This window comes from Globicephala melas, chromosome 12 (assembly GCF_963455315.2).
Source record: "Globicephala melas chromosome 12, mGloMel1.2, whole genome shotgun sequence".
Classification (NCBI taxonomy): Eukaryota; Metazoa; Chordata; class Mammalia; order Artiodactyla; family Delphinidae; genus Globicephala; species Globicephala melas.
Window position 1 is genome coordinate 83,289,262 of NC_083325.1, and position 15,746 is coordinate 83,305,007.

General features: G+C 55.4%; 1 long non-coding RNA gene across 1 annotated transcript in view; it reads left to right on the forward strand.

The window, feature by feature from the left end:
• LOC115846045 (uncharacterized) overlaps nt 1–15,497 on the forward strand; it is a 56,037-nt gene extending 40,540 nt beyond the window's left edge. The window contains exon 3 of the long non-coding RNA XR_009566301.1: nt 14,861–15,497. This is a non-coding gene — a long non-coding RNA (uncharacterized lncRNA). The remainder of the gene's footprint in view (nt 1–14,860) is intronic.
• Nucleotides 15,498–15,746: the final 249 nt, after the last annotated feature.

A 15,746-nucleotide genomic window follows, 5' to 3' on the forward strand; every position in this document is an offset into this window, starting at 1 on the left:
CCATAACAGAGACTGAATTCAAAGGAGCGTAGAAAACCAGGTCTGGGCATAGCCAACAGCCATGGCAGTTCTAGAGGCTTCAGAGCAGGAATTAAAAGATCTGATTTAGAGCCCACACAGTTGGGCCAAGCAGCTAGCTGCCCCTTAGCCTCTCGAGAGGACTGGCTCACCATGCCCAGGTGCTGTGTGTCTCTCTTCAGAATTCGAATCCCAGCAGGGAGCAGCTGGCTGGTCTAGTTGAGCCAAGAGCCTGACCCCTTAGCCTGCAAGGGGGCGGCAGGAGACAGTGGGGAGCTGAGGACAGGGCCCTCCGAGGTGGGCCCTCCAGACCGTGTCCCACGTGGAGGAGTCACTCCAGCGTGTACTGGGGGAGCGGCAGGGAAGAGGGAAGGGGCCTTCCAGCCCTGCCTCTTTTAAGTGGCTTTCACACCTCTGCTGTGATCTGTGTGCATTGATGTCACGGCCTAATTCTCAGAGAAGGTTCACAGATGCGGACTCTGAAGCTCAGAGGTCTGGCCAGGAGCCTGGAGACCCAGGTGCCCCTGACTCCACCGGGGAGCCCTGGGCCAGCCCTCTTTCATGGGGAGCATTTGGGCCAGGTGAGCTCTAAACACCTTACAGCCCAAATGTCTGCACGGGTAGTGTGTGTGGAGCAGTTTCTACAGCCCCTGCGTCCTCTCTTCCTCATCTCCTCCTAAGAAACTGAGGCAGCAGCCTCCCAGCATCGGGGAGGGAGCTGGGGCCATATTTCCAGGAGGGCTGGCCAGGGGAACGTGCCAGGCTATTTTTGCCAAAATCTCAGCTTCTGTACACTGGTGCCAAATAGAAATATGAAGACGAAATTTAGGAGGAAAGAGAAAGTGTAACTTTACTCTTTGCCAGGCAAAGAGGGAACACTGCAGCCTAGCGCCTCCGAAGACTGTGCCCCCCACCCTTCCAGAGGGTAGTGTGAAGTTTTATAGCAATAGTTCAAAGAGGGCGTGATCAGCTCATGGGCATTCTTCTGATTGGTTGGTGGGGAGGTAAGTGGGAGTCGGCATCATCAACCTTCTGGTTCCAACCGGTCTGGGGTCCACGTGCTTGTAGGCAGCATAACTTCTCCCACCTGGAGGGTGTTTCAGCATCTGCAAAACAGCTCAGAGATATTGTTGCGTGTATCCATTGATGGGGCACCAGCACTTTGCCCCAAGGCGGAACTATTGTTCTCTTGACTTTGTTTCTCCCTTGTCTCGCATCCCCTCCCTTCCCTAATTAACAACTGCTTGAATCTGCCCCTTGGAACTCAGGGAAGGTTATGGAGGCTGAATGAAGCCTGTTTCCTGTAATCAAAGAAATGGGGGACACAGACATCATGCCCAGGAGCCCCACAGGGCCCTGCTCGGTATCATTATCTGTTGGGACTTCCCCGCAGGGCCCGAGAGGAACCAGTGGGCGTCCCTCCTGAGTACACGGACCTCCCACCCGCTGGCTCAGGCCAGGCCTCCCGGCAAGGTCAGCATCCTGTGCGGCCCGGACCCCCATGCGGTCACTGATGGGAGGCCTGGGCCAAACTCTTCTGAGTGGCGAGCTACCAACATGCAGATGGCGTTGGGGAGTGAGAGATCACCTTGCAGCGGAGGTGGGGTAGAGACCGCCGCCCCCCAGCCCTGGGTGCGTTCCCGCCTCTGCCCGGAGGGGCCTCGGCTGGCAGCCAGCTTGCCACTTCTGGGTGCAGCCACAAGCTTGAAGCCCGGTGTCTGAATGGCCACAGGGACTGGGATGTCTTTGAGGAATCACAGAGAGAAGGATGTCCAAGCTACAGGAGCCCTCAGCTAGGAAATGAGGCTCCGAGAAAGGCGGTACTTGGACAACTGGACAAACCAGACACTGAGCTGGTTCCTGACCTTCAAACTTCCACTCTCTGAGAGTTCCTCAAACTGGGGTCCCCTGGGTCTGCTTGGGAGTCTAGGAATTCTTTACAAAGAAGACTTTTAATTGGGTGTTTGTAACCTAAGAAAAATCTAAAAGCAATACGATTTGCATATCCTGGCTCATCCTGACAAACGTCTAATAAGTGGGGGACAGCCATGCGCTGTCTGGGGCCCAGATCACGTGGGGGCTCTTTGAACTACTGCAGGCTGGTGAGAGAAGGACCCAGAGAAGCTGGATGATGTCATGGCCCCCGGCTGGGGAGGGCGGGCAGCAGGGAGGGAAAGGCGGTCAGCCCCAAAGAGGAGCCAGGCCTACGGCTCTGCAGGTCTGAGGTCTGCGGTTCCCGCCAGCCTCCGGCAGCTCCAGGGCGTGCAGCTCCTCTAACACAGCCCCGTGATTCATGCCTCATCTTGGCTCAGTAACTGGAGCCAAGCCAGAGGCAGAATTTTCTAGGCTGTGTGGCAACAAGATCAGCCATCCTGAGAGAACTGGGTGTGCCAAGGTTGGGGGGCGGGGCTTGCAGCAGAAGTTGGGAGGCTCTGAGTGATCCCCAGGGCAGCAGGGACTGTGCAAGAGCCATAAAGAAGAAACAGGCCCCAGACACACGCAGAGCCCCTCCTTCCAGGCACGTAAATTGCATGCCTCCGTTGGGTGCTGCCCGCCTCCTACCCCTTACCCACTACCTAACACGGATCTTCACTCACTGCCCTGAGGACAGCCTTGCAGGGAGGGACAGAGCCATGCTGACACCAGGAAGCCCACGGGTGGATAGGCAGGTGTCCGCCCACGGGTGGATAGGCAGGTGTCCTCCCATGGCCGATCAAGTTTCTGCGATATTGGTCATGGATTCTGTTTGGGCCTCTGAGAAGCTGCGCTTTGCCCTGCCCTGGAGGTGTTGACAGAGTGGCCTGGAAACCTGGGTCAGCAACGGGCAAATCCCGACAAGTGGCCCCAGTGCCAGGAGAGACTTAAGAAAGCATGAGCTCAGCTGGGGACCGAGAACCCACTGTCATGACACATCTCGTTTCCGGGCCCGCCCAGAAACCCTTTCTCTGGAGGCAGCGTGGCGTAAGGGAAGGGCCGGAGCTTGGAAGGCTCGCTGTGGGTTGTCACAGAGCCCTCGGTTCCCTGGGGTTTGGGCTGGAGCATCTCGGGGTCCCCCTGGCTGACCCTCTGGCCAGGGACTTCCTTGGAAGCTGGCTGACTCGCGCTGTAGCCAGCCCGGGACGAAGGAATAAAACCCTCACAGTTAGTAGAATCCTTACCGCCCACCCCACCCCCCCGCCCTGTCCCCAGGACAGCCTAGACCAGGGCCATTGGTGCCCTAGGGCCACCACCAGTGGGAAATCCCAAAAGGACAGGGAGCTTCAAAAGGGGGACAGGCTCGCAGCTGACTTCATTTGGAGCCAGGCTCCAAGAGGCTTAAGAAGGCTTTAGGGTTCTGCTGGCAGTGGGTATGAAAATCCCTTTGCTACAAATGCTCTGAAGCAAGTCATGAATTTCTCTCATCCATCCATCCATCCCCACCTGCTCGTCTGGCCCAGCTGATGTCCGGCGAGCATCCTAGCACAGATGTGGCTGCGGCAGCTCCTGGGCTGGAAAAGGAGTGGTCCTGCCAGTCCAGCCACTTCAGCCAGCCCCAGGCAGCACCACAGACTCAGACCTGGAGATACCGTCCACCAGGGATGGAGCAGGAGGCCTGATGAGGACACAACTTACAGCAAGGGGGACACGATTCTGCCTCAGCACAGCCTGGACCTCCGCCCTGAGAGCAGGGAAGGGCCAGGCTGAGGGAAGTATAGCCTTACCCCGAGGATCCCAAGTCCCTAGGTAGGAGAAACGCGCAAAAGCTGAGATGAGGAAACCAAGACGTAGAGGGAAAAAAGTGCCTGGCCCAGAGTCACTCAGAGTCAAGGTTGACCCAGGAACCTGGAAGGGGAGGGAGGAGAGGAAAGAAGGAGGGGAAAGAGGAGGGGAAGGAAGAGAAAAGGGGGGCTCTGGAGCTGAGGCTGGAATTAGCAGGGGAACTGCAGAGATGTCCTAAGCCCCAAGCCGGCTCGCCTGGCCTTCTCCTGTCCAGAGGTCCAGTCGCTGGGCTTTCAGGGACCCACACAGCCCCACCTTCTCCCAGTGGCTAGGCCTGTGTTCCTGCTGCTGTGTGCGCCTGCCCTCTGGTGGCAAGATCTGCAAGTGCATCACCACTGTAGGATGCAAGTCCATTCAGCACCTACGGTGCACCAGGCGCAGAGCTGGTAGTCAGAGAAAAAGGAAAATGGCCCCAGTTCTGAGAGTGCATGGATTAGGGTGGAAGACAGAGGAGAAAACAGGCCATGATAATACAACGAGGAAGGGACTTACACTGGGGAATTTTGGGGTGTTACAAAATAGGGCTGGTTTAAAACAGGACAGCCTCAAATCTGAGAGTAGGAGCCTTTCCCAGCAGGAGGCACCACCAGGTCCGGGAAGATGTTGCCAGCCTCCACTCCGGAGGCCCTAGGCTTCCCAGGAGGGGTGGGAGGGCGCCAGGGGTACTCTCCAGTACTGGTCTGTCTGCGGCCAGAGCCCCAGAGCCAGAAGGGACGCCTGGAAGAGGTTTGTGACCATGTCTGCAGACGAGCCTCGGGGCTGTGGCGTGAGGGGTGGAGAGGATCCCAGCCCTTCTCCCTGTCTTAGCCCAGCCTCACACTAGAGAGGCCTCGGGGCCAGTTAGTTAAGTACCTGGGCTTCGGAGCCAGACTGTCTGGGGCCTCACGGCACCTGTGACCTTGGGCAATCCCTCTCTCTGAACTTCAGTTTCCCCATCTGTAAGATGGTAGTAAGAAGGCGAGTGCCCACCTCAGAGGGTGGCCATGGGAGTTAAAGACACTGGCACAGGAAAAGCACGTGGAACGGCATGTGGCACGTGGTAAGTGCTGTTTACACCAGTCCTTCTTTCTTTTAAAAGTGTCCCCTCTCTGGACTTCCCTGGCAGTCCAGTGGTTAAGACCCCACCTTCCAATGCAGGGGGCGCGAGTTCGATCCCTGGTCAGGGAACTAAGATCCCACATGCTGCGCGGTGCGGCCAGAAGTTTTAAAAATAAATAACTAATAAAAGTGTCCCCTCCCTCGCTCTGATGCCAGACAGTGCCCATGGGGCAGAGACCCCAAAAGAGGTGTCCCGCCCGAGGACGCTGGCTCTGCTGAGCCTGGAACCAAGAGCCGGGCACAGGCCTGGGTGCTGCAGAGACTGTGCCCTGATTCCAGCGCCCTCGTGTGATTCCCCGAGGCCCGGAACTGCTCTCCTCTGGGCGGGCTGCTCTGGATTCTCCCACGGGCCCTGTGGGCAGCTGCAGGCTTATTTCTGAGCTGCATCGTCCAGTTTGCATGAAAGCATTGGCTACAAGCCACACATCTATTGAACTTGTCTTTCTGGGGGCGCGCTCTCAAGCCTCACCACTCAGAGTGTGGTGTCATGCTAACCAGCAACATCGGCGTCACGTGGGAGCTGGTTGGAAGTGCAGACCCTCAGGCCCCGCTCCTGACCTACAGAATCCGAACCTGCATTTTAACCAGAGCCCAGGTGACTCACGTGCTCATTACACCTTGAGGAGCGAGAGTGTCTTAAGCAACGGGGCTAAGGGGGCAAAGGCATTGCAGGGTGATGCACGTGCCCACTGGGCCTTCCCTGGGCAGCACCCCTGCCAGGGCACAGAAATTCCAGGGATGTTGGCCAGGTTCAGAGCGTCCTGGCCTCCACACAGCCTGGGCAGCGCTGCCCAGCAAGTGCTGAGAGGGACAGAGGCACACAGGCCCCTGTGAGCCCAAGTCTGCCCAGGGGGAGTCAGGAATCTGAGCTGAGACTTGAGGGGAAAATTGCAGTTGGCCAGGCAGACGAGTGGCAGAGGGCGTTCCAGGAAAGGGGACAACCTGTACCGATTCCAGGGCTGGCGTTTTCAGAGGAGAGGACTTCGCAGACCTCATCCTAACACCGTCAAGCCCTGGGGCAATCGGAGGCCCACATCCTCTGTGGCTAAATATTTTAAAGCTATAAATCAAGCTCATAAACTATTAAATAAAGTATGTTCCGGCCTCTTACCTTGACAAATATGCCTTCACGAGGGCCTGCAAGGCCAGGTTCAAATTTAGAATTTTGGGCCTCCTTGGAGTTAGACACCAAAACGTGATGGTGCAGGGGAGCCAGCTTTGCCCGCCCCTTCTGATCCCACCCACCCTGCACCACGAGGACACATGCATACGGGCACACGCGTGCAATCGGCCCAGGCTGCCCATCCTCACACCCCTTGCCCCACAAACAGCTGCCTCGGGTGGCCTCCAGGAGGACAGACCCCAGGAGCAAGCCCTCGGAGTTCCTGGAATTGGAGGAGGGTGACCCTGGGAGGGCGTCTCCTTGACCCCATCGGGGGCACACCAGCTGGAGAGGCTCTGTGACAACGAAACTATGATACCCTCTATAAGATACACTCTAATTTCAGGGATGTTAAAATGTCAACAAAATGTGCATTTTTTAAAATTTAATTTTTTATTGAAGAATAATTGATTTACAACGTTGTGTTAGTTTCTGGTGTACAGCAAAGTGATTCAGTTATGTGTATATAACTGATATATATATATTTTTTTCATATTCTTTCCCATTATGGTTTATTACAGGATACTGAATATAGTTCCCTGTGCTATACAGTAGGACCATGTTGTATATCTATTTTATATATAGCAGTTTGTATTTGCTAATCCCAAACTCCTAATTTATCCCTCCCCCACTCCCTTTCCTCTCTGGTAACCATAAGTTTGTTTTCTATGTAAGTCTGTTTCTGTTTCGTAAATATATTCATTTGTGTCAGATTTTAAATTTCACATATAAGTGATATCGTATGGTATTTGTCTTTTTCTGACATACTTCACTTAGTATGATAATCTCTAAATCCATCCATATTGCTGCAAATGGTGTTATTTCATTCTTTTTTGTGGCTGAGTAATATTCCATTGTATCTATGTGCCACATCTTCTTCATCCATTCATCTGTCAATGGACATTTAGGTGGCTTCCATGTCTTGGCTATTGTGGATAGTGCTGCTATGAACATTGGGTGCATGTATCTTTTTTTTTTCCTAATAGATTTTACTTATTTATTTATTGGCTGCGTTGGGTCTTCATTGCTGCACGTGGGCTTTCTCTAGTTGCGGTGAGCGGGGGGCTACTCTTTGTTGTGGTGCGAGGGCTTCTCATTGCGGTGGCTTCTCGTTGCGGAGCACAGGCTGTAGGTGTGCGGGCTTCAGTACTTGTGGCACGTGGGCTTCAGTAGTTGTGGCTCTTGGGCTCTAGAGCGCAGGCTCAGTAGTTGTGGTGCAAGGCTTAGTTGCTCTGCGGCATGTGGGATCTTCCTGGACCAGGGATCAAACCCGTGTCCCCTGCATTGGCAGATCCTTAACCACTGCGCCACCAGGGAAGCCCCGTATCCTTCTGAATTATAGTTTTCTCTGGATACATGCCCAGGAGTGGGATTGCTGGACCATATGGCAACTCTATTTTTAGTTTTCTTGAGGAACCTCCATACTGTTTTCCATAATGGCTGCACCAACTTACATTCCCACCAACAACAACAAAAAAAAATGTGCATCTTACATTGGATGTCCAGCAGCCTTCTGATTCCCTGGCTGTGGGAGTGTTTTTAAGCCTAATGTTGCACTGAATCTATAGGTCAATTTACGTAGTGTTAGCAATATTGACAATTTTAAACCTTAATGACGTTAAATCTTCTGATCCACAAACAAGGGATATCTTTCCATTTATTTAGGGCTTTAATTTCTTCAAACGGTGTTTTGTAGTTTTCTGTGTAAAAGCCTTGCACTTCTTTGCAAAGCCTTTTCACAGTTATTCCCTCTTCAGAGCCTTGAAAACCCTCTGTGAAGTAGAGATCACACTCTGTACATCAAAGATGCCTCAACTAGTAAGTGACAGAGCTGGGATTTAAATCCCTGGCCCACCAGCAGAGCTGGGCCTAGACTTGCTCTGCTGGGGGCCGCTCATTCCAGCCCCTAACTGCATAGGGACCGAACATCTCTCCTCTGTCTGGGAAACCTGCTGACCTGGTGACAGTCCCTCTGACTTGGAGGGGGGGTTGGAGGGAGGGACAGGGGCAGGACTGGCATGAGATGCTCAGGGTCAGGGAAGGAGGGTCCAGGGGAGGGTCCCACACACAGGCTACAGGCAGGGAGGGAACCTGTTTGGTTGAAACAGTGTCCCCAGCCCTTGGCTTCCATGAAAACCACCTGGGCGCTTAAAAAGTTCCCAGTCCAGGCTCCACTTCAGACCAATTAAAGCCGAACCCTGGGAGCAGGGTCAGGGAATCCGTGATCTTAAAGTAACTCAGGTGAGGCTGCAGCTCGGGCGGGGGAACCGCCGGGTCAGGTGGTGAAGTTGGCCATCAGTCCTGACCCATCAGCTCTGCCCCAGCACACACTGAGGCCAGCAGAAGAGTCCAGAATTTAGATCAGACAGACCAGGCTACAGTCCCGGGTGTGGATCTCGGTTCCATGTCACAAGTTCTGTGACCCTGGGTGCTTGACCTTTCTGACCCTCAGCTGATGAATCTGTGAAATGGAGACAGGTATACCTACCTTGAGAGACGGGATCTGTTTCTCCTCTTCTTGAGCCTGGACTGGCCTGTGACTGCTCTGGCCAGCAGGGTACAGCAGAAGGGACGCTGCACCAGCTCGGGGTCTAGACTCAAGAGGATTGGCAGCTCCCCCCTCCATGTCTTGGGCCTCTTACCTGACTTTTCAGGTGAGGAGAACATAAGGCTGAGAGGTGACTTGCCTAAGTAAAACTATCAAGTGCTCACTGCTTTCCTGGCTCTGAGGGAGGAAAAGGCAACATCTGGGGCAGCAGATTTGACCAGACTTTTGGAGTTTTGAGTCCTGGCTCTGCCACTCCCCAGCTGTGTGACCTTGGGCTGCTAGATAACCCTCTCTGTGCCTATGCCACTGCTTTTGTAAAATGATGATAAATGGTTGCACCTCAGGGCTGTTGCAGGGGTGAACTGAGAGTACCCTGTCTTGACACAGCGGCTAACAGCTACTGTTAGCAGGGAGGCTCTGCCAGCCCCGGCCTGGAGGTCATTAGGGGCCTGGCCACAGCTGTGCTGATCTGGTGGCTTATTTTTGAGGAAGAAGCAGGACCCAGCACGGAAGCGCCTGGGAAAACCCCCTATTTCCCACTGGTCCCCTCTTCTCCCCTCTGGAGACAGCAGAGCCATCCAGGGGGTGTCAGGGTGGGGCAGGATTTCCCCTCTTGTGACAGACCCCCACTTCCTCAGCTTGCATATCACGGCCAAGGTTCAAGTGTCAGGTGGGGCTGGGGAGGCAGCATAAGTTTTGCCCTCCTCCTGAAGCCAAGGGCCCGTGACCCCACCTTTTCCTAGGGGTAAGCCAGATGCCAGGTGGGCCTCCTGGTCCCTGGATGCACAGGTCACCTCCTCTGGGCGCTCCTGGTTCTGAGGCCTGTGGAGGCACATGGTCCTGCCCAGGTGTGCCCGGTTCCCAAGCGCCTCGGGGTTCCTGTTCCTCACGCGAAAACCTCAGACCTTCTCTGTGCTTCTCCCTGGTGAGCGCGTCTCCCCGAGCAGCACAGACCACCCCTGCGTGGAGTCCGTCTTCTCACTGTAGTACATCGGTCACATCTCAGATGACAGTGGACAGAGTCTGGGGCCAAAAAGGGCCTCAGAGATGATCTGATCCAGCCCTTGATCAGAAAATCATTTTTATTGTAGTCAAATATAACCGTGATTTACCATTTTAACCATGTGTAAGTGTACCGTTCAGTGGTGACTGATTTTTATAGCTGAGGAAACATTCATTCAAATGAAATTCTCAGCAGAAGCCTGATATAAAACTGTCCACGTTTTGTGGCCCGTGAAGGGCTGGGCCTCCACAGCCCCTGCAGGAGCTGGGAGGGAGCAAAGTGCAGGACACGGAGGACAGAGGCGGCCCTGGCCGTCGTTCCCGCCACCGCCCCTGCTCTCCATCAGGCATTTGGCCCCCTTGTCCTTGCCCTCCAGGCCTGGTCTGACCCGTGAACACCCCGTCCACTCGGGGACTCGTGGCCTGCTCCCCAGTGCCCACTGGGACCTCCAGCCACAGGTCAAGGCACTGTGGACAGTGGCTTATGGCAGGTCTGGGTGATGGACGAGGGGATGCTGGGCCTGAGCCTACCAGATAGGGACCAGGACGGCGAGATGCTGTCTAAAGCACTAAGGGTGCCCATTCAGTGCCAGGAAGGACCCGCTGGCTGGCAGAGCCGCCCACAGAGGCACAGTTCTGAGATGACTGGGCAACCGTGGAGCTGTGAGCTCAAGACACAGGCCCATGGAGGAAGGAGCCTGGCCATGGGCCAGCCCCCAGGAGCCCCGTCAGGCGCGCTTGGACTGGAAGGGACACATTGGCTCCGTCCGTGAGGTGTTGGCACGCTGCCCGTCTGGATGCATTTCTTCTGAGTGAAAAGCGGGTCACGAGTGAACCCCTTGGATGAGGGCTTGCGGTCCTCTGCCCCTGCCCAGCGGCGGGAGGCACAGCGTGAACAAGGAGGGCCCTTCGGGGATGGAGGGAGGGAGGGAGGAGAGAGGAGGACCCTGTGTCCCTGGTGGGCAGGAGGGCATCCAGCTGCAGAAGGAGGCTTTGAGTCAGGAGATGTGATGATTTTGTCCTCCACATAGAGGGCCCACCACGCTCCCCTCCTTCCAAAGGCTTGAAGGAGGAGAACAAGGAATATAGGAGACGTTCTGTGAAGAAAAGCAGATGAACAAAGCACTTACAGTTCAGATGAGAAGCCTCCAACGTGAGTGAGCACATCTGCAGCCTGAAATCCCACAGCTGGACGGTGAGGTGCCGGAGCTGCCACCGAGACCTCACATCCTGCCTGCACCTCACCCAGAGCCAGTGCTGGACCTTCGCAGAAAGGCCGCGGAGGGGGGAATTTACTGTGCGGAGGCAGAGAAGAAGCTCCCCGACGTGCGTGGAAACATCAGCCTCACAGTCACTGGAGTGACCTCCTGCAGGAGGAGACGGGAGAGGGGACAGGAGAGAACAACCTCCTTCCCTGCAACAGAAACGTCTTATCTCTTCTGAGAAGGAAGCTAGAGAAAAGTGGGCGCCAGCTCTTCCCACTGAGGGGAAGCCCAGCTAGTGAGAAGCGGGGGGGACACGGACACCAGTCGTGGAGCAGAGGCCCGGGGCCGTGGGTCAGCAGGTCCCCGGGGCAGGAGGCCGCTGAGCCTCCAGGACTGAGGGACCCGGCTCACTTGCAGGGGTGATGCCACATTCGCAGCAGCAGCCCCGTGGGCCCAGAGACCTTTACCCGTTTTCTCTCCTAAAAGCAATTTTGATCAATAGTTTTTAGTTTAATTGATACCGCACCTGCTCTTATTGAAGTTTAATAAAATTGTGTTTCCTAAGACAGTGTTCTTCAAAGATGGATGATTTTGATATAATCATTACGAATACATTATTTCCACTTCATTGGACCCTCTAGAGCTAGATGGGATAAGTATTGCATTTTGATTGAAACACAAGGTCCACTATTACTTAACCTGTAATTGACTTGGACACGCCGAGATGGAGACGCGTGAAAAATAAATCCATTTCTATATTCTGGGGAAAAAACCGATGAGAGTGGGCTCCTGCCCAGGGTGTCTACTGAGGGGCGCCCTGAAGCCCCGGAGCTTTTCCACGGATTTAACCCTTCACGTCGCAGGTGGGGAAACAGAGAAGCGATTTCCCTGGGTAACCCTGGGAAATTCATGGCAGCACAGGTACGAGCGCCATGTCTCTTTGTTTCCAGTCCAGCTTTGAGCCGCGAGTTGCTCAAGAAGAATAGGCTTCTCGGCCCCCACCTGTAATTCTAAGAAAACTTAATCAGCTTCCTGGTGCTTTACAAAAAGAGCCAGCTCTTTCTACCTGTTTGCAGCCTGGCCTGATGTTACCTTGGCAACAGCTGTCAACAGAAATATTGCCTCCCCCCCGGGCCTGTCACATCCTTTATACCAGACATGTGTGTGGCCAGGTGAAGGGGCAAAGCAGTTGGGCCTCGTAGACCCGGCCTCGGGGCTCCTTTCCGCTAAGATCTGCTTACTTATAACCCAAAGGAAATTTGTCCTAAAAACAGGATTTCCGTGCTCGCTTGGCTGGTTTTCTTTTTATACTCTATAAGGACTTAACGGGGAGAACCTTGCCGTTTGAAGAGGTTATTTTTAACAGCAGTATTAGCCTGACATCCTAAACATGGGATGTTACAGGTCAGTAGGAAAACCCACCGGACCTCACTGTCCAGAGGAGAAAAGGAAAGCCTCTCCAGGAGAGCTGATTGCCCAGAGTCTGTGTAATTTATTGGCGATGCAGGGCTTGGACTTGGCTGGAGTCCTGGTTGCCTTTTAGGGGTTTGGCGTTACTGCAGGTCTGGCTTGCTGACAGCAACGCCGTGTAGGTGCTGCCATCCCACGGGATGGGCACAGGCTTGTTCGTGGCCTTTATTAGAGATGGGGCACATTCTGGGGGCTAGATCCTGAGCCATCTTCTGGGAACCCCATTCTCTTGCTCCCAACTCTCCCTTCCCTTGTCTCCCAACTGTCCGCCACGGGCTGGAGACCTGGAATCTCTAGGGTTTGGGCAGGGGACGGACTGAGTGAGGTGGGCAGGGAGGGGCTGGTGAACTGGTCATCTGTCCCCACTCGGCCTGCACGACACCTGGGGCCGGAGCTTTGTGTCTGTTCCGTCTCCCCTCAGTCAGGATCCGAGGTCCATTCTGCTCCCAAGGCCCCTCCTGGACTTCCACAGGCTCCGTATGCACCCCTGGCATCTGGCTGCACCCCCAGGAGGGAGGGGGAAGGCTTGACCTCTCCCCTCTTAGGTCTCCAGCTGGGCCTGAGGATTCAACTGACCTAAGACAGATTAACAGGAGAAAAGCATGCAGAGTTTTACCTGTACATGGGGGCCCTACAGGAAAAACGAAGGCCCAGAGACGTGGCAGAACCTAAGCTCATATACGAGGTTGGATGAAGAAAGGAAACTGTGGAAAAGGAACGAAAACATCTGGAGAGGCTACAGGAGGAGAGTTAGCTCAACAAGGTCCGTCTGCACGGCATCCTCCCTGGCTTGACTCCCTGTCTCTGATGATGGGTGTTTCTTCCTCCTGAAACAGGGACCCCATTTTGATCTGCCGGCAGCAGGGATGCTTTCTGTGGTTGGGGACATGTGATGAACCACAAAGACCCCTTCATGGGGGACACATATTAAAATAGGCAGGAAAGTAGATTTCCAACCGCCATCATGGTCTGCACCCCCGGGGAGAGCTGTGGACCCCGCTGTGGACCAAGGACGGCGCTTGCTCCTGGTCACCCAGGCTACCAGCTGGGTTCCTCGTTTTACTAAAACGCTCACCTGTTCGCTGTACTGCCTCCCCGCCCCCCCACCAGAGTGATCTCATGTGCGTGGTTGTCTTTTCCATGACTTGCAGGATGCAACTCAGGCAGCATCCCCCCTGCAGGCAGCCTTGCTCTGAGCTAAGAGGAGATGTGCTACAGGGGAGGGATGGGTGCAGAGAGTCGGGCTGAGGTTACTCCAGAGCCACACTTCAGATCCCATCGAACCCTCCATTTGGACTGTCTGGAGGGGCTCACGCTCACCAGTTTCCACGGGTTGTCCTGCTCAGAACACCTTCCCCATGCTTGTCCTGGAGAAATTCTGCTCTTTCTTCCAGAACCAGTAGCTGAGGAGCCATTTCCATAGTTGAGTTGGGTTCCAGTACTAGACAGAGGTCCTGTTTGGGCTTTCCATCAAGAGTCCCCCTTTCATGTAGAGTGGTCCCCACTTCCTGCCTGCCTCCCGCTATGGGAGCAGGGAGACAGAGTTCCCCCTCTTCTGCCCCCGACTGCAGGGCTCGCGTTGTGGTCCAGACCGTGACTGTGTCATCAGTGGTGGAGGTAACCGTGCTGGGGCCCAGAGCCGGAGACGCAGGCTGTGACAGCAGCAGGTGTGCCTAGGTGGTGTGACAGCAGTGGGTGTGCCTAGGTGGTGTGACAGCAGCGGGTGTGCCTAGGTGGTCTGACAGCAGCAGGTGTGCCTAGGTGGTCTGACAGCAGCGGGTGTGCCTAGGTGGTCTGACAGCAGCGGGTGTGCCTGGGTGGTGTGACAGCAGCAGGTGTGCCTAGGTGGTGTGACAGCAGCGGGTGTGCCTAGGTGGTCTGACAGCAGCGGGTGTGCCTAGGTGGTGTGACAGCAGCAGGTGTGCCTAGGTGGTGTGACAGCAGCAGGTGTGCCTAGGTGGTGTGACAGCAGCAGGTCTGCCTAGGTGGTGTGACAGCAGCGGGTCTGCCTAGGTGGTCTGACAGTAGCAGGTGTGCCTAGGTGGTGTGACAGCAGCAGGTGTGCCTAGGTGGTGTGACAGCAGCGGCTGTGCCTAGGTGGTGTGACAGCAGCAGGTGTGCCTAGGTGGTCTGACAGCAGCAGGTATGCCTAGGTGGTGTGACAGCAGCAGGTGTGCCTAGGTGGTGTGACAGCAGCAGGTGTGCCTAGGTGGTGTGACAGCAGCAGGTGTGCCTAGGTGGTCTGACAGCAGCAGGTATGCCTAGGTGGTGTGACAGCAGCGGCTGTGCCTAGGTGGTGTGACAGCAGCGGGTGTGCCTAGGTGGTCTGACAGCAGCGGGTGTGCCTAGGTGGTCTGACAGCAGCAGGTGTGCCTAGGTGGTCTGACAGCAGCGGGTCTGCCTAGGTGGTCACCACTGCCTTTGGCTGATCTCACTGTGGCTCATTTGATTTCTGCCTCTGACTTGTAGCTTCCTATCTATTCTGTGAGCCTGCAACGTCCTTAAAAAAGTAACAGCAACAAAACGAAAAGCAAAACCAAAACCAAAACAAAAGCCCTTGTTTGCTGCAGGCGGTCAGAATTGATCTCTGTTTTGCAGCCAAGAGCCCTGATGGATGGAGAATCCTGCCCGGAACTCTGGGATCCCGTGTGCTTCTCTGAGGTGGTTCGTACATGCAATGCTTCAGCAGCAATGATGGCTGATTCCTCAAGCCCCTTCTGGGAACTGGGACCTTGACAAGAGTTCTCGCATCAGTTCTCGGGGGCCTAAGATCTACAGTGATGTCCGCGGGCTCTGATGGAGCAAGTGGAAACGGACCGGAATTACTGGAGGATTTCCCAGCACGACAGTGTGTAGTGACGCGCTGCCTGGGTGCCTAGATCCCCCCGTCTGAGTCCCAGGGCGAGAGTGCTCAGTCCCCAGCGGCCAGGAGGTCAGGTCCTGTCCCCAGGGCAGCCTGCATCTGTGGTGCCGAAGCAATGGCCAGGCATCCTTTGGCATTTCTTCCATCGAGGAGTGAAGTCTGCATCCCCTTCCTCGAATCTGGGCATGTGCTGGGGCTGCTTGGCCATGGATCGCAGCAGGAGGAAGGCTGCCCGGTGTCTGCGCCGAGCCTGGAGAAACCAGTGGCTTCCGTATGGCCCTCATGGTGCCCTCTCTCCGGGAGCCCTGACCGCCCCATGAGAAGACCAGTCGTCTTGGGTCGGCGTGGCTGTGGTCAAAATAAACAGTAGATATGGCTCAGGGCTGCGTCTTCTGTTTTTGTTTATGTCACACTAAGTGTGTTTGTTGGCCCCTCCGGGGGAGCAGGGGGAGATAGGATGGGGTGTGTCAGGTGTCGCAAAGGGCCTCGGCAGCCAGGCTCAGGCCTGGGGACTCATCCTATTGACAGGAATGAACCTGAGCCCTTTCTGAGCGGCGGGTTGGGAGCGATCCCCGTGGCTCCAAGTGGGAAGGTCACGGGGCCGGGGCAGCAAGGGCCAGG